This window comes from Lemur catta, chromosome 12 (genome assembly GCF_020740605.2).
Source record: "Lemur catta isolate mLemCat1 chromosome 12, mLemCat1.pri, whole genome shotgun sequence".
Lineage (NCBI taxonomy): Eukaryota > Metazoa > Chordata > Mammalia > Primates > Lemuridae > Lemur > Lemur catta.
Window position 1 is genome coordinate 19,699,771 of NC_059139.1, and position 25,575 is coordinate 19,725,345.

At 38.0% G+C, this 25,575-nt stretch overlaps 1 protein-coding gene across 1 annotated transcript in view; it reads left to right on the forward strand.

The window, feature by feature from the left end:
* Nucleotides 1-14,904: 14,904 nt before the first annotated feature.
* CDH6 (cadherin 6) overlaps nucleotides 14,905-25,575 on the forward strand; it is a 123,066-nt gene continuing 112,395 nt past the window's right edge. Inside the window, exon 1 of the mRNA XM_045565900.1 lies at nucleotides 14,905-15,118. The gene's annotated coding sequence lies outside the window, so the exon portion shown is untranslated. The remainder of the gene's footprint in view (nucleotides 15,119-25,575) is intronic.

The window sequence follows — 25,575 nt, forward strand, 5'->3', positions numbered from 1 at the left end:
AACTGAGGCAGAGAGACTGTGAGAAACTTGCTGGATGTCACATAGCTCTTAGGGGGAGACACTGGGATTTAGATCCAGGCTATGAGGCTCCAGAGTCCAGGGTCTGAACTTGCCTATACTTTATCAGGCTTCAGAGGTCCCTGCTACCACGTCACTCTTGCAGAGGGCCTCCCCTCATGCTTACTGGAATCTTAGCCTAACAGCTAACAAACTGCGCTCTTCACGCCTGCTATCCAGCGTCGGGGTCCTGAGGACTGCGTCCCTTTACTCCTCTCTCTTATCCTAAATTCTTCCTCATCATGTCACCCATACATCATGCGTGTGCCTATTTTATAGCTGTCATATTCCTACTAACAGAGTGACACTATGCCCTGTGGAACTCCCTATTTAATCTCCAAACTCTTCCTCAAGAGAATTTTCATGGCAGGGACAAAAAAGAGGGTATAAAGAAGGTTATTGGACAGATGTCACAATGCAAGAAGATTTCGTGTGATTAGGTAAGCAGAAGACTCAGAAATGCCTTAATTGCCTTCACCAAGGGGAAGACAGCTATACACTAATGTATTCCAAGGCCCAATGGTGAGAGAATACTAATGTCACACAAGGGAGTGACAATAAAAGAAACACCACAGAAGCCACTCTGTGTGACTGTTGAGAGACAGGCCTTCATGATCATCATGTTTGTAAGGATATGTCCCTGGTGTAATAAATATCACCCCCAAAAGTCACTTTGGAAAAGCCTAAAACTGCTTTCCAGACTCATTCATAAGGAGTGTAAAAAACTTACTGCCCACTGCAGTCAGTATCACTGACCACAGAAGGGTGATAAATTCATTCTCACAACCTGCCCAGCTAGTGATGTGGGCCAGGCTGCCAGGGACGAGCTGTACCAGGCCGGACACAGCAGGATGATAGTTTGGGGACATTAACATTTCCCTGGACAGAATCTTTGGAGGTCACTTTTCCCCCTCCATTTCCTGCCTGATACACTATTAGATACAGACTCAGAAGTGTAGCTTTATTTATTTCTACATTTCTCACCGAAAATGTTAGTCTTTGCCTCATTATTATCAACTCCACTATGAACATAGGTGTCTCCATAAACTATAAAGGCAGTAGGGGGAGAGAGCTGAAGTTGCTGTAGGGTTTGATGTCATTTCTTTACTAGGTAGGAGACTAGACTTATGGCTGTCAGGTGTGTTTTTATTATTTCACTTGTAAGGAAATAAGAAGTTGTGAAAGAGTTTATCTGTAAATGATAAATGAGTTCCAAATGAGTTTCATATTTTCTCTTCTATTTCATTCAAAATTAAGCAGAGTGACCATATTATTACTTATCATCCAAGTCAAAATACTTTTGACTGTAAAGTAAGGCATTATTAATAATTAAGTCAGTACAACAGTCATATACTGGAACTATCCCAGACAAACTAGGATGGGTGATTACCCTAAAACTTGGCAAGCCTCCTACAAAATGTTTTTCTACTTGAAACTGAGGTTGGTAGTGCTTACCATTGGTGCTCTCTCTAAACAAGGTGGGCTACCTGGCCATTGTTTCACTTGATTTCCACACTGGCTATAACCAGAGCTTCCCCTTCATCCCTGCTGTAGCTGCCATCTCTTATTTTCTCTTATTCTTACCACTCAGAAGTATGGTTGACCATGTAGGCATGTATCAGCTGGAATTAAACATATTTATTATTTCCCTGTCGAACTTATACAACATTGTCAATCATCCTTGAGTTCTCCTTGCAGAAAATTAAATGCTGTTTAATTGCACAGTTTGTTTTGCAATTGTGGTATCATTAACCCAGCAAGTTTGTCATGTAGTCAAAAAGAGTGTCCAACCAATTCATCAGCTGCAGCTAACATGGTAGATGGAAGTTTCCAATGCATCAGGCTTAGATTTCTATCCCTGGGAAGGTGAAAATGAAAGTTGGGCAACTGTTTTACAGAATTGAAACAAGCTGGGTGAACTTACCTTCAAAATCTTCTCCTCAGTATCCAAAACATGAAGGTAATTATAGCTTAAGAAATGAATAAGTGCTCATTCTTCATAAAATTCTCACAGTATCTAGCTGCCAGAGCAATCTAATAATTTAATACCTATAGATTAATAGGGTACAGTTATTTGACCTATAGGCATTTTAATTTTAGCAGGAGGTTTATAAAAGGAAAATGCTTTCAAGGCCCAAAGAAATAAATCTCCACATGAATAATTTTAGATATTTGGCCCACACCAGTATTCTTTGAATCATTATTACCTGGAGAAGAATAAAGTGTTTGATTTGATATGACCCAACTCAGATGCAAAGGCACCTAATCATCTGATCACTGGAACTCAACTATTCTACATAAATGAATTTTCCAAATTGTTGAAGTATATTTATTCATATGCCAAATTTCATCATCAACTCATTCTTCAACTTTTAAAAAAATTATTACTAGCTTTCTAAGGGAATGTGATTATAATTCAGCTTTTCTTGAACTTCAGTGTCATCTTTGAGAGGATTCACCATGGTATTTCTGCAGCAATACCTGCCATGTCTGCTTTTTTATGGTGGTGGTTGTTCTCTTTCCACTCAAGGTCATCTGTCACTTCCACTGTCATTAAGCTTCCGTCTAACATCGTGTCACCTCTGTCCTTCTAATTTATTGCTGCAAAATTGCTAAGTGATCAAAAACTAGATACTGAATGCATTCATAATTAAAGATGGTTTGTTAAGAAACAGTCACCTGGATACTAAGTCTTTATTTCTCTTGTTTTGAATTTGTAACTGAATTGCCAAGAGTTCAAAACAAACCTTCTAAGTGGAAGGAGACTATCACCCTTTACTGAGTCCTCCTTCTCTTTCTTTGAGAAGGTGTGATTTTCTTCTCTTATTCATTAGCCATTTCCTAATTTTTTATGATTTTTGTGTCTCTTTTATTAGTTGACTAAATTCAAAATGTTTTTTTCTCTTCCTTTTTTACATTAAGTTTTAAGGACTTCACAAGAATAAGAGTCAAAAAACTTAACAGGTGAAAAACCACTTCCAAACATCGGGCCTATTGAAAAGAACTAGACAGTGAATCAAGTCTGCCCATGCTGGGCTTCAAGACTGTTTAAGAGGTGAATGGAAAGTGAATACACACCACTGCCAAGTGTTTCATTTCGATTTCATGTTCCAAATTTTAAAATTCTTGTGCTAAATTCCCTAATCCCCTAATATTAGGCATTCCTGAGTTACCTTTAATTGTGAGTTCTCCTGAAAATTACATCAAAAAGATCCAGAACACTGATCAAAACAAAATAATGATTGGCACCCCAGGCTGAATTACACAGACTACAGGATTCTATCAACGTGAACTTGACTGTCACCATCATCTCTCCCAACCCGCACATAGCAGAATGTCATCAGCAAAACAAAACAGAGCACAGAAGTAATTACCTGGCTAATTCAGACAGAAATAAATGTGTCTTATTTTGGCTACATTATTGGGGGAATCCAGGCAGAAGTGTCTCTGCTACCTGGATTATCTAAGCAATTACCTCAAACCTCCACTTCATTCCGAATCCTGTCAAAGAATATTCACTCTTCAAATTTATAAACAATAGTATCTCCAAGCAAATTACTGAGGTAACATTTAAATCCAGCTGTCGATCCCTCCAAGGTAAAATTCATAGCATTTTATTCTACAGCTAGCTATGCAGAGGAAGGAGATGGCTGAGAGAAATGCTAAAATCCCAAGCACAAATTCGCTATAGAATTAATATCACAATTTGTCACTGATAATGAAAGCATATAAAACAGGTCCTGACAGCATGTTATTTCTGTTGCAGATCATTCTTTATAAAATCCAAACAAGGTTTTCCCTTGCAACCATGCAAATTATTTTTTTCCTAAATTTACAAAGCAAAATAATATTAATATTGTGGTTAGTAGCCATCTGCTTCATGAGAATTCTGTGCAATCATTAGTCTAAACTGATGGCATTGTGGCAAGCTGCCACGTCCCAAGAGGCCAGCCTCTAAAACCCATCAACATCTCTGAATTAGTCTCAAATCCAAGAGGGCAAACCACAAACCTGGAAATTGGCTCTATGGGAAGATCCATATCACTAAACTCTGTTTTTAAATATCAAACCCCAAAATATTGTCTCACCCCAGTCTATATTCTGAGCCATGCATCAGACAGGCAATCAAATGGAGTCACCAGGCAGCACCAAATAAACATGAGGCATTTGGGTCGAATGCCAGGTCTAGCAGAGCAACTAGCAACCTGTATTCCACTCAACAACAGTGGTTTTCTCTACAAAGTCAGAAAAGGATCAAGCTGTGAGGAGTTCAGCTTATCACAAAATCTCACTGAAGTCACTGTAACTTTTTAGTGAAAAAATAAAAAACACCACAGAGACAGCAACATGCAGAGGGATTCAAAGGAGGTGTGAACTACGTAATATTTTTCACATGGTTTCCACCATAAAAACTTGCACCAGAAATATCTGAATTTCAATGTTTCATCCGATAGGGTATGTGCTCTCTTGCCATTTTTAATAGCCTGTTCTAATGATTTTCATTTAGAAATGCAAAAGGGTGCTGTATTTTTAATGTTTAATCAATCTTCAAGAACTCTGTATGTTTGTAATCATGGGCTGTATGAATGCTTGCAGAGTAAGATGCGTGCCCAAAAATGATTTAGCAAGGCATACCGTAACTGCTTTTTTCTGGTATCATAATCACATAATCATTTTCTTTTTGGTTAGCCTGGATGCTCCAAGCAGCAGGTGGAAAAAGGGAGGAAGAGGTAATAAGGAATGAAGGAGTCAAACTAGAATGACAGTTAAATGTAGCTTGCGATACTTATGCAGATAATTCAAGCTCCACCAAACATTTTGCCTCAGAATTTTATGGGAAAACCTGAGTGCAGGAACAAGGAGAGAGTATGTGATGGAGTTGAGATCTAACTACATATACCCGGGAAACAAGTCACACTTCGAGAATCTACTATTTGTCAGTGCAAAAATGATGCCTTTTGATAAAACTTAGATGAAGGCAACATAACATATGTAAATAAATGCACAAATAAAAATAACAAATGAAACTACTATCTTTAAGCACTTGCATGCACTTATCCAAAACCCTCATGGACAAACTGTCACAGATGAAAAATACCAATAGGAAAAAAAAAATGCAGGGGCATATAACATCGTACTGTTTCCTGTGCTAATCTTCTGTGTACCATCAGTTATTTAAAATAAAACCCTTAGAAGAAGACTCATCAATTTAATTTTGAACTGCCATATAATGTTATCCGGTCTTACCCCTTGTCTAGTGGCATCTCAAAGGGGCTGAAGGGGAGGCATTTTCTGTGTGTCCTCCTTCTTCCACTTTAAACAAACATCTTTCTGACATGAACAAAAACTGAAATAAATCTTAAGACAGGAAGGGCTAAGCTGTGAGGATCAGGTAGAGATAGGAATATTCCACCACCCATTACCAGAGGTGGTAGGAGCACTAATAAGCTAGCTGGATACCATCATATTAGTAGACAGTGTTTGAGCTCCAGTGCTATGTATGATTGCTCAGAGCCAATCACTCCAAAACAACAGCCCCAATTTGTTATATGATAGGATAACTCTGCCCTTATTTTTCACTAGAAAAAAAGATCATATTTTGCAAAATAAATAGCAGACTACCAGAAACCTCACCCTCGTCTTTTTTATTTCACATAATTCCTCACCTTCACAAAAAACCATGGGCTTCCTGCCTCACCAGCCACAACTTGGGTCACATCTATATCTAAGAATAGAAAGTGTCATCACAACCATTTCAAACAAATATGACACCTTGAATGAATACCTTGAACCTCATTAAGTATATTGAGTTCAAATCATACTTAAGATTTGGGTTCAGCTCTGACCACTCACTGACTGTGTGACCTTGGACAGGTTATTTAATCTCTGTGGGGTACATGTTCTTCCTCAGTAAAATGAGGGGAATGCTGACCTTAGAAAGTTGTGGGGATCAAACAAGGCAACTTATAAAGCACTGACTGTGTAGTTCCTGGCCCATAATAGGCACTCAACAAATGGAGTGGTTATTGTTGTTCAAAAACATGAAGTTCCAAGTTTTCTGAGAATTTTAGGGTCTTGTTTTTAAGTTAGAGACAGCTAGACTAAAAACATAAGCTTTTCAAAACCAAGAGCTCAGGAAGTAGAAGTTTTCATCTCATTCCCAGATTCTGGTGCTAATAGCTGAAGACAAAATACTGTTTCTCCCACAAAACTAATGGAAGAAAACATAGAGGAAATACTTCAAGACATTGATCTAAGCAAAGATTTTACACCTACCACCACAAAAGCACAGGCAACAAAAACAAAAATAGACAAATGAGACAATATCAAACTAAAAGCTTCTACACAGAACAGGAAACAATCAACAGAGTGAAGCGACAACCTATTTAATGGGAGAAAGTATTTGCAAACTATTCATCCATCAAATGACCAATATCCAGAATATACAAAAAACTCAAACAACTTAACAATTAAAAAAAATCCCATTAAAAAGTGGGCAAAGAACATAAACATTTCTCAAAAGAAGACATACAAATGGCCGGTAGGTATATTAAAAAATGCTAAGCATCACTAATCATCAGGGAAATGCAAATCAAAACCACAATAAGAGATTATCTTACCCCAGCTAAGATGGCTATTATTAAAAGGACAAAAAATAAGATATGCTGGTGAAGATGTAGAAAAAAGGGAACTCTTATCCACTGTTGGTAAGACTGTAAATTAGTACACCCACTATGAAAAACAGTATTAAGATTTCTCAAAAAACTAAAAATAGAACTACCATATGATCCAGCAATCTCACTACCAGGTATTTATCCAAAGGAAAAGATAGCAGTATGTCAAAGAGATACTTGCACTCCCACATTTATTACAGCACTAGTCACAATTACAAAGATATGGAATCAAACTAAATGTCCATCAAAGGAATAATGGATAAAAATGTGATACACACACACACAATAAAATACCATTCAGCCATGAAAAATAGTGAAATCCTGTCATTTGCAGCAACATGGATGGAACTGAAGGTCATTATGTTAAGTGAAATAAGCCAGACACAGAAAGACAAATACTACATGTTCTCATTCATACATGAGAGCTAAAAAAGTGATCTCATGGAGGTAGAGAGTAGAATGATAGATACTTGAGGATGAGAAGGGTAGATGGGAGTAGGTAAAGAGAAGTTGACAAATGGGTACAAACACACAGTTAGATAGAAAGAATAAGTTCTAATGTTCAATAGCAGAGTAGGGTGAGTAAAGTGAACAGCAATGTATTCTAGACTTCAAACTAGCTAGAAGAGAGGAATTGAAATGTTCCTAACACATAGAAATAAATGATAAATACTCAAAGTGATGGATACCCCAATTACCTTGACTTTATCATTACATATTCAATGCATGTAACAAAATATCACATGTACCCCCAACATATATTATGTACCAATAAAAAAATACTCTTGTTTCTAAATCCATTCTGTACAACTTTCAACTATAGATTCTTGTTCAGGACTCTTAACCTATCTGAGTTTGCCTGCCTTGCCTGAAAAACTGACCGTCAATAATATATGCACCCTCTACTGAAGAGAATTGTAGTAAACATACAAGGCAGTAATGGACATGAAGCATTTCATAATCTGGAAAGTGATATATAACATAGGCTATTGCCATTGGGCAGTGGTACAAGAGTATATGCCACTCTAATGTGTGAGTGCCTGGGTTCAAAGCTCCACTCTGCAGTGTGAGGAGACAGATTATTATGAATAAATCTGTACATATCCATTTCCTCATGGGCATGATAAGAGTAATAACTTCACAGAGTTGTTGAGAGAATCAAAAGAACATAAACAATAGCTTCTAACACATCGCTTGGCACATCATAAGTGTTCAATAAAGGTTAGCTACTTTATGGACAGTTTCAGTTGTAAAACACTGAGTTCCTTTTCCACTTTACAATTAGAAATTTTTCATTTGTGCTCCTTTAGTTTTTTAAAAGGTTAACTAATTATTACCAACTTTGATAACTGCTAAAACAGTTCAAAACATCCTTGAAATGTCTTTATCTTCCCTCTTAAAACATCGTGGGTTGTGATAACTTTTCAAAGAAGCCTCATATCTCTGATTCTTAATGGGCTTAGTGAAATCTCCTATACGGAAATGTTCATGAAGATACATGGTTATACTCATAAAGACTTTACTAGTCATAGAAACAGTAATAATCTCTTTCCTCAAATTCTCAAATTTTACAAAGATGTACCAGTTCATAGCACAGTTTAATACCAATTAATAAAAAGGCATTTTAAAACATTCAATGTCTCATTAAGAAAAATTGGCTTTCCCTATAGTGGTTCTTCAAAACTATTATTTGGAATCTAAAGGGCAGCAAGTTTCATTAGAAAGATCTGTCCTTTGTCCCCCTAGTGGCCATACACAAAATAACAACAAGTAAAGAAAAGACTTTCAGAATAACTACTGGAGTAAAAAAATATGTATATATTTCAATGCCTTCATTTTGTAGATAAAGAAACTAAGAGGTCATGAGATAAGGACTTGACCAAAACTACACAGTTTTTCAGTAAGCCACCAGCCTATGAAAAAGGTTTCTGGATATTTTAAATATTATGATGTCTGAAAAAGTACCCCCAAAATGGACTTACCTAAGATTCTTACTTAAATTTCCTTATCAATTGACACTGGGAAGCATTATTTCCAGTTTTCTTGTTCCTTCTAAAAGGGATAATAAGTACAGTTTCTCAGGGGCAAAGATAAGACCTCAGCTGTAATCAAGAATTCTGCCTGAATCTTCTATGAAGCATTCCTTTTTGAGGAATAAAGATCGCCCCTGAGGGTTGAGAAGTGCACAAAGATAGCTTTCCACAGAAAAGACCAGCAAGAGTCAACACATCTATGCAGATGGCCAAGGGTCCACAATGAATAAGCAATAAAGGTCAAGAAATAAGTTAAACACTGATTTTTCTCAACTTGAGCATACCCCTAAATAGGGAAAAATTGGAAGCAGGCAGGGTATACACATAGCAGAAGATAAAACTGAATTTTTCTGATTTGAAAAAAAGATAAATTATTTGGTTTATTGGTAAGCCTTCTACTAGCTCTAAAATTTAACAAAAGTGCACATTTTGTTTGAACATAAATGCATGAAAGAACTGAAACCATTATCCAGATATTTTGAGGCAACTAATACAGAAGATAGTAATGTAACACCCAAAATATGTTTATCCTAAAATCAGAAACTTCAGATTACGACAGGTTTTGATTTTCACATCACTGCACCTAGATTCCACAATAAATTCTATGAATCTGAAAGCACCTACCTAATGGTTAAGAGTACAGTAACTCACTTCAAAGTGCATGTTTAAATCTCAGCTCTGACTCATACTAACTGTGTGATGTTAAGCAAATTACTTTACCTCCCACTCCTAAGTTTCCTCACCTACAAACAAGAATGACAATAATATCTAGCACATAGGCTGTCATAAGGATTAAATGTGATAATATACATAAAGAACAAGTACCTGGCACATGTTATGTATGCAGTGAATGTTATTGTTCTTATCAAAATATTGCTGTACTCACTTTCTATACTTGAAGCCTGAAGGGAAGACAATAAACAGTGAATGAAAGTAGCTGACGGGTAATGGGAGGCAGGCTAGTCCAGTCTCTCTACCTCTAAGATGTATGACTGTGGAAAAGACATTCAACCTGTGCAGTTCTTGTTTTCTCAACTGCAAAAATAAAAAAGTTGGTTCCAAATTCAAGATCCTCAAGTTTGACAACATATAAAAGATCACTCAATTCCAAATCTGATGCTTGAGCTCATTTTTAACAAGTGTTTGTCCAGAATGTGACTAAGTATCTTCAGGGATGGGACTGATCTCTAAGCTAAAGCTTCCAGCCCCTTTCATCTTGAACAACACTAATAGTTTGAAAATCATTCCATATGTTGAGCTGAAACCTACCATCTGCATGTCATCAGAGCTAAGATACCAATGATAGGAAGTAGCCCCATTCTTTTATGTAGCCCTGAGAAAGAAGAGACACTTCCATTATACCGTGACATGATGTTTTCTTATCATGTCAATTGTAAGAGGTATCAAAATTTCAGAGAAGTTAAAATATGAAAATATGAACGTCTTAGAATCAACAAAATGCAATATCTTCTAGTGGCTTCACTAGTTGATCCTAATTGAATATTCTGGCACATTAAAAGTCAGTCTAATTTTCTTCCATAGGACAGTTCTTCAAGTATTTGAAGAGGGCTCATGAACCACTTGAATCTTCTCTTTGCCAGACTTACCGCCATTATCTCATGAACATAATCTTAAGTCTATGAATCATCTCCAGTTCTGTCTACTGAATCCATTCTAGTTTATCTGAATCTCTAATTATTCATACATGCAAGCACCAAGTCCTTTTCAACCAGAGACAAAATAATGACCAAAACAACTGCTTTACCTTCAATCATCCAATGGATATACAGTCCAGCAGATAGAAAAGAACATGTGAACAATGAAGTCTAGCCAAAGTACTCTGGGTATTTTAAGCAGTGCAGTTGAAACACAAGAGAAGGGCAAAAAGACAAGGGCATTTAAATGTGGTACCCCAATAGGAACAGAAGGCTGGAGGTGAGGTTTGCTCTTTGCTGAAGAGAATACTTAAACCTATACACAAGGTAATGTTCTTTATATCTTCTCATCTTCATCTTGGTCTTCTTTCTGACAGACATGATATACTGTGAAATCTTGATATTCTCACAACCTATAAAATCCCCCAAATTTTTTGAACATAAGCATATTTGTCTTTCCCACTCCAACCTGTCACTCTTCCCATCAAATGTTTCTATAATTGAGAGGAGGGTGGTAGGAGGGAACTATTTTTCCCTCTGAAGGAAAGTGTTGGATTTTGTGTTTATTCTGCTCTATACTACTTCTTCAAAAGAATATACTGATACTTTGCATTTCCTTTTAATGAGCTGTTTCTACTAAACAAGAACAATGCCCTTTCATTACCATAGTACAATCTTGATTCTCAGTCTACCAAACTTGAGTTGTACATATCTGATCAGGCAAATTTATATTCTACTACAAGGCAGTGAATAAAATGTAAAAAAGAATTCAGCAAAATTGAAGTCCACTCTCCCTACTCTGAAATACCCAGAGTACTAAAATACCCTGTATGGGTCAATAACATTTGCTGCTGTGCATTTATCTCATTTGGAAATCTTGTGGCTTATTGCAATCTACCTATAGTGATGAGTCAAATATAATGATCCAGAGGGAAATGTCTTAATGCATCCTGGGATCCAACCCACTTTAAATACAGTATTGGAAGCTCTCCCAGGCTTAGAAAACCTGGATAAGCACATGAAGTTTGTGTGAATTTATTTCAGCTTGTATTGAGATGTCCATGGCTCTTATAAAAAGAGAATTCCATCAAGATTTCTTATCTTCTTTGTTTCAGTTCAATAATATCCAGAGTAGTTAAACTTTTTTCCCTTTAAACATCGGTGTATGCATCTTTGTGTGTGTATACACACACACACATGCACACACACACAGGGCAGAGGAGGGGATGGTCATTCATTCCTCAGTGAAATCTGTTAATTTGTGCATACCATAATGATTAGGCCATAGACATTGTAATCTGTGTGCTTTTTCTAGCAGCAAGTTTTAGGGTAAGTTTTAGGTCGAAGATTTGGATTGGTTGAATAAACACTGCCAATACCAATATTCTTAATTAGTCTCATGATTTAAAAAAGTCATCTTTTTCTCCTAATCAAGAATAATTGTTAATGATCATGAAAATGTTTTCATCATATAATCCTTGCATACAGATGTATATTATTGAAAAGAAAGTCAGGGAACTTGTAATTATTTATTTATATGCATCCCCATTATAAGGATAAGATAGCCTCTTAATCATCTGAAGAGAGATTTAGTGGAAGTTGGAAAATCCTTCATCAAAATTAATATCCCTAGTAATGGTCTATGAAGCAGTTTTTTTAAAAAATATTGAAACTTTGCAAGCTATAAAAGGAGAGAAGTACAAGTAATTTTGACTGAGGTATATAAAATAATGAAGTAGCCTAAAAACTGATGAGACGAGATGTTTCAGCTGTACCAGACTACTAAACAAAACAAGAGAATATGGGGAATGGGACATTTTTTGGATTGTCTTCCCAGTACACAGGACAGTCTCTAACTGCCCCCCTTCTCTTTGGTTTTAGGGGAGCCAGTGTGGACCACAGGAATGTGACACCTCCTGCCTCTTCAGCCCCGGCTCTAGCTGATGGGCCCAGGGCAGCACCTGACCAATCAGAGCTACTTTCTAAGAAACTGGAAAGGGAGCAGAAAGAGAAACTCTCTTTCCAGGTAAGCTCTGGAACTGTCGGTGGTGCTGATCTGTCCTGTAGCCTGAGGGACAAAGAAGGCAGATGTTAAAGGAGACAAAAGGAAAGCAGAGGCAGAGTGCTGGTGGCTTCTCAGCACAGGTTTCCAGGCTCTTCTAGAGGCCCTGCAGAATTTCCACTCTTGAGTTTCATAAGAAAACCCTCTTCATTTGTCTAACTCTCTCTTACTGGCTCCTGTTACTTGCCAGCATGTTTTGATGTGTCAGAGAATGAACTAAAAACAGTTCTTATGCAACACCAGGTAATCATTTAATCTTAGAAACTCTCAGTTCTTTGTCTCTGAAATGAGGATGAAATAATTTTGGATATTTGCATCAATTCTGTAATTGAAAATTATAATTATTGTCACAAATGTTACTAGAAAGCCTCAAAAATCACATAAAATCATTTAAGACAAGTGCTTTCCTTTATATAAATTAATGCTGCCACTTGAACTGTTCAGAAGCAGACAGGTTGTGTACTCTTAATAAAAAGTAGTTGTTTTAACCACCTTTACTGTGTAGCTGAATGGGGTTTGAAGGAGAGTATATTACAATTAGGGAATCTTTTGTGAGAAATTAACTGGTTCAGCAGATAAAAAATCAACTTCATTATTGTTTCTCTTATACCATAAAAGTTAGTCAATTTACATATTTTTCTGCTAAAGGTAGTCTTAAAATGTGATTTTTATTGACATATTTATATATTGTTCATTTATGACACATATGCTAATAAACTACTAAATCTGCACATATAACTTGTGGGCCTCCGTGTTGGCACACACACCTGCACACAGTTTCACCGATAATATTTCTGCCTTCTGTGATTTCCAGTTTTATTGCCCTGGACAAGTTACTTAACTTCTGTTGTCTCTTCATCAGTCTGTTTTCTCTGTCCTAGTAGAAGGAAGAAAAATCATAACACTTGTTGAAAGAAGAATTAAATAAAATAGTCTACAAAAGTACTTTGTAAGCAATAAAGTAATAATACTACACAGACATAAGGAGCTGGTATTTCGTATTAAATATATAAGAAAATTCGTCATCTGAAAAATGGACTATGAATCAAGAAGCAGCTTTCTGCTCCCCCACCCTCTCTCCATAAGAGTTTAAATAGCTGCATAAAAAGAAAATGTTCAGCTTCTTTTTATGAGTTGGTGGCAGTTCTTCATTATGGGAAGGTCTTTTCAAGAAAGAAACTCAAGTCTTTCCATCATCCATGTGCAGAACATCTGTGCTAAAACCATTCCATGCACACTTCTTTGAAGCACTGGCTGCCTAGAGGAATACTTTGATTTTGGCTTTATTTAAATGCCCGAACTTCTACTGGAGAAACAAAAGGTTTTCTAGTAAGAGCTCAGTTGGGAACAAGACCAACCTCCAACCAGTTTAACCACTCAGAGGCCAAGCAGCCTGGCATTTCTTAGAACACGGTGCAATGGAACTGTCCCTGGGAACTTGCAGCACACACAAACAGCTGGTTTGGGATGCTAGTGACCCCGGGTACAATCAGTGCGGTAATTAGATTTAATTTTCCTAATCTAGCAGTGCCTGACTCCATCATGTCTACATCGCCTATGTAGAAAATCATTACTCTCATTTAATAATACTTTGACATCTTTAAGATTTGTGCAGTTTAGTCCCTTAATATTAGAAATTACTTCTTTGTAACTGCAAATATAGCCATTCAAACAGCTATGTGTACCAAAGAGTTTAATTTGGAGCTTATCTTACTTTGGTAACTTTCCAGAAAGATCTTAAAACGTTAAGCAGACCTTGAATATCATTATACACTCCTCTTCTTCAAGTCTGCTGTGTCCTTGTATCCCTTCATTTAGAAAGATGGCATCAGCCATAAGTCATTGGCAAGCCTGAAGGGTTTGGGATGAGTCTTGAGTGTTTTTGCAAGCCCAGGGAAGCACGGCTTCATGCTACAGTATTCTGAGGTTACTCCGAAAGAGTAACAGAGATCAATGGGGCGACGTAAAAGCCTGTCTTCCTGGAAGGAGATAAGGAAAGACATACATGAATCTGTGTCTGCTTGCGTCTGGAGGACGCCTGTTTGTGTTGTAAAGAGAAGCCCTCGCTATTGCTGTCTCAGGAGACCGGGTTTGTTCTGCGTGTGTGCATGTTACGCGTGCTCTCACACGAAGCTGGCCAACTGATAGCGCGACGAGGTACTGTGTCCCTGGGAATTGTAATTGCTGGGTCGGTGAAAAAAAGAACATCAGACCGTTGCTGATAATAATAGTATGAAAGAGGAACAGACGGAGTCACACAAGTTCTGAGTATGTCTTAACCCCCAAAAAATAAGAATGAAAAAGAAGGGAAAGCCTGGGGCTGAAGGAGTGTAACAGGGAGCGAATTGCTCAGGACTTCAAACACTGGGAGTCATTCTGTCAAGGGGAGGGGGCGGGCGGGGGCAGGCACTGGGCCTCTTTAACAAAGTCCTCCTCTCTTTGCTCCCTCCCACTTCATTCACTTGCAAATCAGTGTGTGCCCACAAGAGCCAGCTCTCCGGAGCCCGTAACCTTCCCATCCCGAGAGCTGCGCTTTCAGCCGCGGCTGCAAGAACGGCAGAGCGGGCGACCGCGGCGGAGGCAGGAGCAGCCTGGGCGGATCGCGGGGTGTCCCCGGGCGCAGGAAGGCGAGCGGAGGTGGGTTAGGTCTCTGTTGGCGGTGCTGGTGGCTGTGCATGCATGTTCCTTTTCTTAATTCTGTAGCGTTGATGGAAGCCAATCAGAGAGAGAGCCCTCTCCGCCCGGCGGGTGCCGCGCGCCGGAGTTGGGAGGGAGGCTCAGCCTGGGAGCCCGGGGCCGGGCCGGCGCTGCCGCCGCTGCCCAGGACCGACGCCGCTTCCCGGGGAGCCGGGGCGCCGCTCCTCCGCCTTCCGGTAAGACCGATCCGCCGCGGGGCTCGGCGGGGGCACACGGAAGCGCGCCGCCGGGGCAGAGCCCGCTGCCCTTCTCTCCGCCGGCGGAGGCTGCCGGGGGGGCTCGGCATTTGCAAAGTTGGCTGGTCAATTACCAAGGGCGCTGGTGCGTGCAGGACTAGCGGGGCCGCTTGGGGATTGATGTATTTCCACCTGCCCACATCACAAGGGTCCGTGCGGTGACTGCTTGGGCTGAGTTACGTTTCTTGGCTTTGGGGATAGAGCAGAAAATCGGGTAGTCTGAAAACTCTGGAATGCCCTCAATAAGAAAAACTTAAACTAGAGAGGCGATTTGGCCGAGAGAAGGAGCTAAAGGAAAGTGTTAGCTTGCACGTTCGGGGCAACGCCTGCCGGCTCGTGTAGGACAGAAATGCTTAGGTTGCAAGGAAAGTCCAGCATCGGACTCCGAAAATGGAGCACACTGTCCAGGGAAAAGTCATGTGGAAGACGCAGCTCGCTCGTGCTCTTCCACGGCTGGCCAGGCTCAAAGCTGGGGGGTAACGCCTTCCCCGGACTGGTTGGAGAGCAGACCGAGGACGCCTGGTTTTCGGTGTTAGATGCAGGAAAAGTGGAGCCTCCGGCGCGTTAATCCCGGAATTTAATAAATAAATGTTGTGTACCGCAGCAGCTGCAGAGCTGGGATTACTTCTTCTGTAGTTAGATATTCTCCTGCCAGGAGTTACCGTAGATCTCGAGATGAGGATGCTAGGAGGGGTCAATGTGGTGCTGAGAAGTGTTGTCACTGCTGCAATAAAATCCATATTTTATGGAGAGTTAAATGCAGGTCTCTTTTAGGGCGAGGGGCTGGTCACCTGAGTTAACTACTACTGAGAACATTCAAAAACCAGGAAGTTCAATTATCTGAAATAGCCACACATTTCTCTCTCCCACTCTTATTATTTTTTGTAAAGACGTTTTATTGTAATAGTCACACTATAGAAGTGTATCAGACCGTGTCTTGGCCAATCTTCACTTTCACTTACTGAAGCACATAATGCAGAAAGAAGAGGTCTTTCCGGCGAGAGTGCTGCTGGAGTGGCTGTTGTGTGCATATATGGCTACTCTGGGGGGGCGGGGGTGCAGATGCGAAATCAGGGCTTTCTGAGTGATTAATTATCCAAGGGGTGCAAACTCCTCCCTGTGTTGGAAAAGGAACACGAAGATATACCTAGTTAATGCACAACTCTTCCAAGAATGAGTAACAAATATGCTTATATGGACAGTGGCCAAGGATTGCTTATTTTCTTTCTTTTCTTGCTGACAGCTTTACCTGAAAAGGAAAACCCTTAGGATTCTACTTTGGGAAAGAAAAAAAATCTCTTCTAGTTTAGCCTGAGCATCCTCCTTTGTGTATCAGTTCTTGCAAGGCTGTGTTTGCTATTTTAGAGAGCCGGAAAACCAGTTGTGTGAAGAAAGGGAATATGATCAAGCAGATGTCTTCATTATGTCATATAGATGAGGGCAAAGTTATGCCAGAGGCCAGATTTTCAATGCAGAGCTCAGAAACTTAGAGAAATCCAACGCTTAACTGGAAAATGCAATCACATAAGATTGTATCTTATCCCCTTTTGCTCTTTGGTGTGTGCTAATTAAAAAAGTACTGGCAGAACATAAAAGGCAGATCTTTTCCCACCTAATTTGACGGTTCATGTCATACTTTTGAAGCAGAGGAAGTAACCAATTTCTTAAGAAAAACTAAGAGGCAGCAGCCCATTTTTGAAGGAAAATGGCAACGGTTTAGTTCTACTGTATTTGTCTACAATTATCTTTTGCTGCCATTACAAGAAAGTGACAGGCTGGTGTCTCTGTAGGGACTTTTAGTCCCTTTACTATCTGGCTTTTACACCAATTTATTGCAATTACATTTCTTAATGCTAACTCTGCAAAGATAATATATGGAAACAAAATCATTTTCTACCAAGTTGCCTACTATCAAAAAATGTGTACCTTACCTCCTCCACCCACCACTTCCATCAGCTTTGCAAGGAAAAACTTACTAAGGCATGCTTCCTTTTTAAGAAAAAATTTATCTTACAAAATACTGCTGAGACACTTGACAACAGCTAAAATTTCTAGAAAGCACAGCTACTGTCACAGGGCATTAAATGATACTTCCTTATTGTATCAGTAAGTTGCAACAAGTTCTGAATATCTAATTAGGGATAATTGAGGGAATGTCCCACATAGGGATAAAAAAGGAGATAAAATGTGACAAATATTCTGAGTAAAACCATGTATCTTCCTAAGGAATTGAAATGTGTGGTCCCCCTCTCTGGCCCCTAGTTGCTTTCTAGTTGTGGATGCCAACTTAGTAAGGCTGCATCCTTTGAACTACTGAAACTTTTTTAGTTGGAAGGGACCCCTAGTGGGTCACTCCATACATATCTCCCTGGAGTTCACTTGCAGCATGGATTTTGTTATCTAACATAATAAGAGCATAATATTAATAGCTTTTTCTCCATAGACAAGTTAGGATTCTTCAAGTACTATCTTGACATTTTTGCCAGGTCAAAATCATTTATTGTAATCATTTCTATAGTTCCTCTGATTTAAGAGACTTGTAAGTAATTTTATACTTTTGTGGATATCTAGATTTTTGGTAATTGTTCTATAATTCCTGATGATAACAATGGCCAATTAATAAAGAATCTACCATCGTCAGCATAAGATTTTCTTATTTCTGACCTTCCCAAGACTCTACTCCTTAATTCTAATTTACTCGGTAATAACAATGACATTATAGTTATGATTCCAAAAGTTCTACATGAGGAACCCCCACCACTAAAGAAATATTTGCATAAAAAATTTAGCTACCCTTTCAGAGATCCATGAACATTCACAGGTTGTACTGAACTAGGGGCATCTAATTCGAAGTCCCCATTCAAATGGGGACTTACGTTAAAAGTCCAAAAGATGTTTAGATGCAGTGTCATCCTTATTCCAGTTTTTTAAAATTTCTTTCTTTGATGTATCACAACACACTTTAGGTAACCTAATCCTTAAAAAACTGCCTGGAACTTGGAGTAAGATAACTTCTGTAGGGTGAAACAGCCTCTTCTGCTGACAGTCTGCAGGTTTCAACTTCCAATTTAAAAATCTGTTCTAAAGTTTGAAATGTGTTCCAAACAAGATAACATCCAGCAGAATCCAGTTGCCTTGTGCTACTTGCTTAGTCACGGCCGCCCATTCTTTGGGGTCCATCAGAATTAGGGTCTCACTTATAAAAATAGCAAGCAGTGACTCAGTCTGAATAGTATTTTTTAATAGTGTTTCAGTCTACCTAGTGTCTACTAAGCCTACCTTATTCGCGTCACAAAAAAAGTGAAAATGTAGGTAATCAAACCTACTCTGGTTAAATTTTTTTCTGAATAATGATTCTAAATACAAAGATTCGAGAACGTTATAGTAATAGGAGAATTGCAGAAAGAGGAACACACACACACACACACATAGAGCACCCAGTTATGACACTATCCCAGTAATATTAGAGAAGAAATACAGAAATGTAGAGCTTGGGTTGATTTTCTTTTCTTTTTATTCTTTTTTTTTCCTCCATTGGGATTTTTATTTTACATTGAAGATGGATCAGAGGTTGAGGCACTTTCCTGGATCTAAACAGCAATATTTTTGTTCGAGCTCGCCTCTTAACAAAGAGTAACTGGCCTACATTTTTAAAATTTTTCTATTCCTAAAGAAGGCTCTTCTTTTCCAAGCAGGTATATGAGGAACCTCAGGTTCTCTCTAATTAACTATTGAACCAAATGTATATAGTCTTTGTAACACTATCACCCACAAAGAAGGAAGATAAAGGAAGAGGGGGAAGGAAAAATAACCCTTCCAAAAAATGGTGCACCTTCATTTACTACAAAGTAAAATAGAGTCAGGCTCTTGAAGCCAAAGTAGTTAGATCAGAGGGATCCACCTCGGCCAGTAGTCTAGCTATTCAAGTCTAAACTATCCAAGAAATTTTCAATTCTTCCAACAAAGAAAACGTGTTGAAGGCTGAGTACTCTGAGCACACATTCATAAAGCCAGAGAAGATACATATGCAGGGGGTGCTGTGTCCTCATCCCCACAGATGATTAGAGAGTATCTCACCTTGTTTCATCTAATACCTTTACGCTAGTAATCAGATCACCTTGCTAAGATTTACAAGAAGAGTTTAATTAATGCCAGAATTTTACTATTAAATTTGATTTGCAATATAAATGGACACCATGGGTTGCAAGCTTTTCCTGATATATGTGGTCCTATCTTGTGGGAGAGAACAACTTCTGAAGAAGATGAGGAACATAAAGCTCGCATACCAGAGTCTGATTTAGCTTCATATTTCATCACTTGAAAGAACATTGTGTTTTTCTCTTTCTACAATTTCCTAAATTGATAGGTCTGGCCAAAAGATGTTCAAGAGACCTAATAAGTTATAGGAATGGAAAACAGCAAGAAAAAATTAAATTGAGGAGGTGTCCAAGTGAGTAAAGTAGAAATAGATGAGCAGGTAAAGTTTCACATGAGAGGGACACATAAGAATAGAAATAGAATCAAAATTGCTATGTTTACACAGGGTGCATTTTCTCTTGTATAAGTACTTCTATTAAATTCAACTTTATAAACATGATTATATCATTAACATGTTTATACACACTACTCTTCTCTACCATGGAATGCAAACCTGAAAATTATCCTTAGGAAAAAAAAATCACCATCTAAAGTAGATAAATCCTGAATGGGTCATAAATTAACCAGAGGAATATGTTTTTTAAAAAGTTATCTGGGCCGGGCGCGGTGGCTCACGCCTGTAATCCTAGCCCTCTGGGAGGCCGAGGTGGGTGGATCGCTCGAGGTCAAGAGTTCGAGACCAGCCTGAGCGAGACCCCATCTCTACTAAAAAAATAGAAATAAAAATTATTTGGCCAACTAATATATATATATATAGAAAAAATTAGCTGGGCATGGTGGCGCATGCCTGTAGTCCCAGCTACTCAGGAGGCTGAGGCAGTAGGATCGCTTAAGCCCAGGAGTTTGAGGTTGCTGTGAGCTGGGCTGACGCCATGGCACTCACTCTAGCCCGGGCAATAAAGTGACACTCTGTCTCAAAAAAAAAAAAAAAAAAGTTATCTGAAATCTCATCAGAATTAAGGAAGAGGTTTTCTTAGCATTTTGAAGACTATCAGCTCTTTTCCTTCTATTATCTTTATTGTCCCACAAGCTGAATAGATATACCATGTATTCTTCTGATGTCTGCAACCAAAAGCATACAACGGTGATATAAACCAAATATCCCATTTGTCACCCATTTGGGTCGTATATGTGATATAGCATGAGGAAGGGTTGAACTAACAAGGCAGCACACCCCCACCTCCATACATGGGGTGTGTGTATATATGTGTGTGTGTGTGTGTGTGTGTGTGTGTGTATTTGGCCAAGATTTAAAAAGTACTGACGAGTAGGGTCAGAATATTTGTACATCCAAATATTAATGATGATAATAAATAATAAACTAACCTTTACTGAGCCTTTCTAGGTCACCTACTGTTCTAAGTATTTTACATGTGTTTTGCACAATAATAATTACACAGTAAGCCAAAAGGACACTGCTATACTTATATTCTCTTTATTTAGCCCTTTCTTTTGGTTTGAATTTCCAGGGAATCTCCATTTAAGCCAAGCATTTAATGAATGTGCTGTTAACAAACACTTGTGATGTCTTAGAAATAAAAGTGTGACTCTCTGAGAACTACAGAGCAACAGAGGGCAAGGAAATGATTTATTTTAACCAGAATAAGGCACATTTTAAGACTGAGGAAAATGCTTTTAGGTTATTCATTTTTAAAAACCATTTGCAAGTGTGCGTCAGAATTTATAATTGTAGTAGAAAGCGTTGTGTGGGCCATTTGTCTGAATATAATGATGGTACTTTTTATAAAAGAATAAATTATGTTCTCCTAACTTCAGAGAAAGCTTCATGATGGAGGGGGTACTTCAGGAAGGTAGCTGTTCATTGCATTGACAAGGGAGGGGCATCTGAACCTCAGAGTACCTGCTGAGGGCATCAGTCTATTCTCAGCTCAGTGACATACTATGTACATAGCATTTGGGACTCTGGGTAGAACTGAGTAAAAGTGTTGTTATTTCCTCCCTTGTCTGATAAGTAAAAGTAATTATTTTCTTCCTTTATCAGCACAATTTTATTACGTTTTTACTATCACAATTCAGTATTTGTTCTGAATGATTGCTTTACCAAGTAAACTTCACACAAACATACACATACACACACACACACACACACACACACACACACACAAAGAAAACCCACAAAAGCAAAGAAAGAAAGGAAATAAAGAAAGAGGGAGGGAGGAGGAGAGACGGGGAAGCAAAGAAGGAAAGAGAAACTCTCTTAACAATACACTCATATACAGCTGACATTGATAAGCCATTTTCATTATATTCTATTCTTTCTATTGCCACCATTCAAAAATTCATGTAGTTAATCTAGCCTTCAAGGAAAGTTTGGTAATTAGAAATATAATCAGAGAATATGAGACACAGGAAGGAGCTTAGAGATGGCTTTACCCAACACTCATCATTTACATTTCATATAACTGATGACCAGAGAGATGAATGACTTATCCATGGATACACTTGACTCATTTCTTCTCTCTCTCTCTCTCTCTCTGTCTCGTAGTTTGATTTCTAGTTGTTGGATGTCATTGCTTTTTATCATCTCCACTTAATTCTGGCATTAACAATTAAAGAGAAAATTTAAATCTACAATATTGTCATTTATAAGGATTCTGTGAAGGACCAGAAATGCAAACTTACAGTAAAAACAAAGATGAAGGCTTCTTCAGGAATTTCCTGTGTTTGTACATTTTGTAAAGCTCCTATCACAAGGAGGAATTAAAATTTTCCTTCAAAATTTTGACCACTGCTGGGGGGACATATGGTAAATATTGAGGTTTTCTTTTATTTGTAATGGCCTGATGGCAGTTTTGAATAAGCCTTATCTAAATCAGGGGTTCTCCTAGGATATCCAAAGTCAAGTGTCCATCTTTGGAAAAACATTTATTGCTTAGTGGTCAGATATGAAAAATTATGACAACCTATTGTGTTTTTCATAAATCTCAATTTATTTGATTTAAAGAACTCAAACACTGACCTTCCCTCTCCTATGGAGTTAAAATGTCAATTCTTTCATGAAAGGATATGGATAGATTATGATGGTTTTTTCTTTGGCAAAGTTAAAATTTGGCAAGCCACCCAGTGTCAACCCTCTCCCTTTTAAAAAATAAAATGGTTAATGTTCCATGAAATCCAAAAGTCTGGGGACCACTGGGTTAGGTAATAAATGACATCATGTTGAAAAATGATTGACTGAGTTCTCTTCCTTTTTATTTGGATGAACAAAAAGCAAAGGGGAATTATAATAATATTTAAACCAGCCAAAAAGGCAAACTAAACAAAAACCATTTAATCAAAAGATATCTTTTGTTCCTTAATTAAAATATAGAGATTAATACTAATGTTTGGAATACTAATATGATATCTTGCCATATTAACAGGTCCTCTAAAAATGTGCTTTGCCAAGCTCATAGCCAAAATATGTCATAAGTAACAAATTTGCCAACTTGATTACATAGTGGATTATTCAATGGGAAACAAAGTTTTAAATTTATATCTAACTTGATAAGCTATGAAGCAAACAGAACTCACTTCAACCATACAAATTATAAAAGAAGTATCGGTTTTTCCCTAAAAGTGAACTTTGTGTAATTGTGAACAAATAAAAATTTTCTCAGGTGTTGATTTGTATTTTGAGGTATGCACTTTTAATTCAAAAGGCAATTGCCTTCTAGCATCTAACGTAGATTTCAGCCATGAAAATGAGCTTATCATATTTTTAACTGCAAAGCTTAAACCTCCTTTTGCAGGATTAAAATAAGAGAGAGAGTTTTATTAATCTACTATCATCCACTCTATAAAATGTTTGAAACTGCTCAATTTCACATTCAACTAAAATATTCTAAGCTCTCCTTAGCAACATGTTCTGGTTTAACACCAATCAAAATGGTGTGTGGTCAGACTAATTACCAGTGCAAAACGATAAAATCCACCATTGACTGTTATATTCCTGCTGACTCCTCATTTGAACCAAGTTGAGTTACGGTACCTCCCAACAATTATTCTCATATTAAGCTACTTGTTTAGAAGTATCTAGTTGGGATTTGTCAGTGTTTCATAAAGAATTAATTCTATGAGAGTAACCTTGTGATAAATATCAGTGCCATAGTTTGACTCTGACTCACCTGCCTTTTTATCAGAAAAAGAGATGTTTGGGGCAGGTCCTAGTTAAAACAACAGAATGAGGTGGGGTCGCTTACTAGTTAGCATCCTCAAGAGGAGGTGGCCTCAAACCTCCAGATACAGAAAGCACCTGCTCAGCAATAACTCTTGCATTCATAGAAAGTGTGTTTACCTACAAGAAAACGGCCTTTGAAATAGAGTGCAGGAATGCCAAATCCAGGCCCTGTATTTAAAAGTTTTGTCTCATGATACTTTCTTTTCTTTCTCAAGTTCACTTTTAATTCTCAGACACTGCACTCCAAAAGTCTTTCCAAAGAGCACTGTGGTTTTTTTTGTTCCTTAGAAAACTTTCCCTCCTTGAATTGAAATGGGCACATACTCTGTGTTCTGAAAAACAATGAAATGGAAGAGATGACTGCAGAACGGAAGTGGATAGTGAAGATGTGTAATGATGATCTGAATATCCACTTTCTCTCCAACTGTAATACTAAAGAGGACAGGCACTTTAAAACATGAAGTTGAAAGCTACATGAGAGTAAAATGCTCTCAAGCGACTGAGTTTAATGTGATGAAAGATTTTTACGTAGTAGGCAGAGAGAGGAGAAGTTATTGAAACCCTAGGCTGGATTAATTGGACACTATAGAATAAAAAGTTTCCTTTGCACCTTTGATGTTCTGAACATTAATTGAGCATATGTTTGTTTCGCAATTTGTCACTAAACTAAAATGGATTTTTAAATGGCTTATGTTTTTTTTTTCTTTTTTCTCTGTATGATAATCTTTTCATCATGGCTAGTTAGAGAAACCATCACAGAAGACAAGAGCCAAACCTGCCTTGTTTTGTAATTAAGAAATATGCACTAATATCCATGATGTTATGAAGAAGGACTTTAAAGCCAGGAGGGAGATTTGGGCTGTGTGTTAAACTCAACATCCCAAAAAAGCAGCCACGAGGCTCTGACTGCTAAGGAGATGCTGTGCTTGTCAAATATACTCTCCAATTTAGGTTTTACCTGATTGACAAGTGTTCCTAAGAATGATATTCAGCCAAGACTTTTGGAAAACCCATTATTTGATTCCCTGCACAGCAAAAACCCACCTGATACAAATTTAAGATGCTTTATGGAATAGATAAAATCTAGGCTGGGGGGAAAATGAGAAAATGGTTTTAAAATATCACTTCTCCATCTCAAGATCAGAGTTTTAAGATGAGGGCATCACTAGTAAATGTAAGCACATAGTGAGGATTCAATAAGTGCTTACCAGGTGAAATTCTTCTCCTACAATACTAAAAAGTCTCTTAAATATTTTCCAGCTGATTTCCTTTCAAGCTCATTCATGCTGGTGAAAATACAACTTTTCTATCTAGTGCTAACAACCTAATTTTTAATAATTCCAAATTCTTTAAAAGGAGCCTATATCAAAGGAAACCCTATCAATGGTGTCCTGAGAGCCAGAGGGACCGAGCAGGTTGACACGGCGGCCCAGCTTTCAAAACCGGGGCCACCAAGCCTCTCTTTCCTCCAGGCGGACTTTTTATTAAAGTTGGTATTAAACATTGTTGCCTGGAGCATGATTAACAATTTGTGCCTTCCTAAGCAGATTAGCAGAAGTCTGTCATTTTGATTTTTTTAATTCTTAGTTTGTGTTTGGAAACAGAATGTACTTCTCAGTTTATACTTTCAATATATTTTATTTTTTAAAATTCATACCTACAATAAACATTGCCCTTACTGAGATATTTTTTCCTTTCACAGCTTTAGTATCTGTGTGTTACTATGTACTTTCTGTAATAAATAAAACAACTGCTTATTTGTTAAGTGAGTGACTTTTTTTCACCTCTCATACAAATAATCCTATATGTTCCTTTTAAAATAT